This window comes from Oncorhynchus gorbuscha, unplaced genomic scaffold, assembly GCF_021184085.1.
Source record: "Oncorhynchus gorbuscha isolate QuinsamMale2020 ecotype Even-year unplaced genomic scaffold, OgorEven_v1.0 Un_scaffold_753, whole genome shotgun sequence".
In the NCBI taxonomy this organism is placed as follows: Eukaryota; Metazoa; Chordata; class Actinopteri; order Salmoniformes; family Salmonidae; genus Oncorhynchus; species Oncorhynchus gorbuscha.
The window spans coordinates 325001-328070 of record NW_025745548.1 but is presented as its reverse complement, the minus strand read 5'-3'; positions in this window follow the sequence as shown (position 1 = coordinate 328070).

Sequence of the window (3070 nt, the reverse complement as noted above, 5' to 3'; positions counted from 1 at the left end):
AGTATAATGTAGCAGTATAATGTATCAGTATAATGTATCAGTATAATGTAGCAGTATAATGTAGCAGTATAATGTAGCAGTATAATGTAGCAGTATAATGTAGCAGTATAATGTAGCAGTATAATGTAGCAGTATAATGTAGCAGTATAATGTAGCAGTATAATGTAGCAGTATAATGTAGCAGTATAATGTAGCAGTATAATGTTTACCACTGTATCAGTATAATGTATCAGTATAATGTAGCAGTATAATGTTTACCACTGTAGCAGTATAATGTAGCAGTATAATGTAGCAGTATAATGTTTACCACTGTAGCAGTATAATGTATCAGTATAATGTAGCAGTATAATGTAGCAGTATAATGTAGCAGTATAATGTAGCAGTATAATGTTTACCGCTGTAGCAGTGTAATGTAGCAGTGTAATGTAGCAGTATAATGTAGCAGTATAATGTAGCAGTATAATGTAGCAGTATAATGTAGCAGTATAATGTACCAGTATAATGTAGCAGTATAATGTAGCAGTATAATGTATCAGTATAATGTTTACCACTGTAGCAGTATAATGTATCAGTATAATGTAGCAGTTTAATGTATCAGTATAATGTATCAGTATAATGTAGCAGTATAATGTATCAGTATAATGTATCAGTATAATGTAGCAGTATAATGTAGCAGTATAATGTTTACCACTGTAGCAGTATAATGTATCAGTATAATGTAGCAGTATAATGTAGCAGTATAATGTAGCAGTATAATGTATCAGTATAATGTAAATACATCTTATTTAAAGACATCTCAAAGTTTGACTTTCTCATTCAGGGGTCTGAATCCCCTGTTTTTCACAGTCTGGACGAAGGTGTGACGTTTTCTGGGGAATTTATTATAATATGCTACAGCAGCAGTCAAAGGTTTGGACACACCTACTCATTCAAGGGGTTTTCTTTATTTTTTACTATATTCTACATTGTAGAATAACAGTGAAGACATCAAAACTATGAAATAACACAAATGGAATCACGTAGTAACCAAAAAAAGTGTTTTATATATTTTATATTTGAGATTCTTCAAAGTAGCCACCCTTTGTCTTGATGACAGCTTTGCACATTCTTGGAATTCTCTCAACCAGCTTCATGAGGTAGTCACTTGGAATGCATTTCAATTAACAGGTTTGCCTTGTTAAAAGTGAATTTGCAGAATTTATGTCCGTCTTAATGTATTTGTATATATATGTATATGCTTAATGTATATAAGCCAATCAGTTGTGTTGTGACAAGGTAGGGTTGGTATACAGAAGATAGACTTATTTGGTAAAAGTTAATCTGTGGAATTTCTTTCGTTCTTAATGCGTTTTGAGCCAATCGGCTGTGTTGTGACAAGGTAGGGTTGGTATACAGAATATAGCCCTAGTTGGTAAACGACCAAGTCAAATCAAATCAAATCAAATTTATTTATATAGCCCTTCGTACATCAGCTGATATCTCAAAGTGCTGTACAGAAACCCAGCCTAAAACCCCAAACAGCAAACAATGCAGGTGTAAAAGCACGTCCATATTATGACAAGAACATCTCAAATAAGCAAAGAGAAACGTCAGTCCATCATTACTTTAAGACATGAAGGTCAGTCAATCAGGAACATTTGAAGAACTTTTAAAGTATAAAGACACACTGCGAGGCCCAGATGCAATCACCGGAGGCAGATGGTTTCAGTCTCTGATATTCAAAAACGAGGGGCAGTCAAGAGGCAGGTCGAGGACAGGCAGAAGGTCATAAACCAGTTTGGTGGGGGACGGAGACACCCGGTGGGGGGCGGAGACACCTGGTGGGGGGCGGAGACACCCGGTGGGGGGCGGAGACACCCGGTGGGGGGTGGAGACATCTGGTGGGGGGCGGAGACAAGCACAAGACAGGAAATAACGGGAACAAATGGGAGACACCCGGTGGGGGCGGAGACACCTGGTGGGGGGCGGAGACACCTGGTGGGGGGCGGAGACATCTGGTGGGGGGCGGAGACACCTGGTGGGGGGCGGAGACAAGCACAAGACAGGAAATAACGGGAACAAATGGGAGACACCTGGTGGGGGGCGGAGACACCTGGTGGGGGGCGGAGACAAGCACAAGACAGGTGAATCAGATCAGGGTGGGACAAAAAGTTTCTTCAAGTGCAGTCGCAAAAAAAAACATCAAGCGCTATGATGAAACTGTCTCTCATGAGGACCGCCACAGGAACGGAAGAACCAGAGTTACCTCTGCTGCAGAGGATAAGTTCATTAGAGTTCGCAGCATCAGAAATGGGCAATTAACTGCACCTCAGATTGCAGCCCAAATAAATGCTTCACAGAGTTCAATTAACAGACACATCTCAACACCAACTGTTCAAAGGCCTGGATGAATCAGGCTTCATGATCGAATATCTGCAAAGAAACCACTACTAAAGGACACCAATAAGAAGAAGAGAGGGACGAGCAATGGACATGAGACCGGTGGAAATCTGTCCTTTGGTCTGATGAGTCCAAATTTGAGATTTTTGGTCCCAACAGCCGTGTCTTTGTGAGACGTAGAGTAGGTGAACAGATGATCTCTTCATTTGTGGTTCCCATCGTGAAGCATGGAGGAAGAGGTGTGATGGTGTGGGGGTGCTTTGCTGGACACACTGTCAGTGATTTATTTAGAATTCAAGGCACACTTAACCAGCATGGATACCACAATATTCTGCAGCGATACGCCATCACATCTGGTTTGCGCTTAGTGGGACTATTATTTGTTTTTCAATATGACAATGACTCAACACACCTACAGGCTGTGTAAGGGCTATTTGACCAAGAAGGAGAGTGATGGAGTGCTGCATCAGATGACCTGGCCTCCACAATCACCTGACCTCAACCCAATTGAGATGGTTTGGAATGAGTTGGACCGCAGAGTGAAGGAAAAAGCAGCCAACAAGTGCTCAGCATATGTGGGAGCTGTTGGAAAACATTCCAGGTGAAGCTGGTTGAGAGAATGCCGAGAGTGTGCAAAGCTAGCATGAAGGCAAAGGGTGGCAACTTTGAAGAATATAATAAATAAAATATA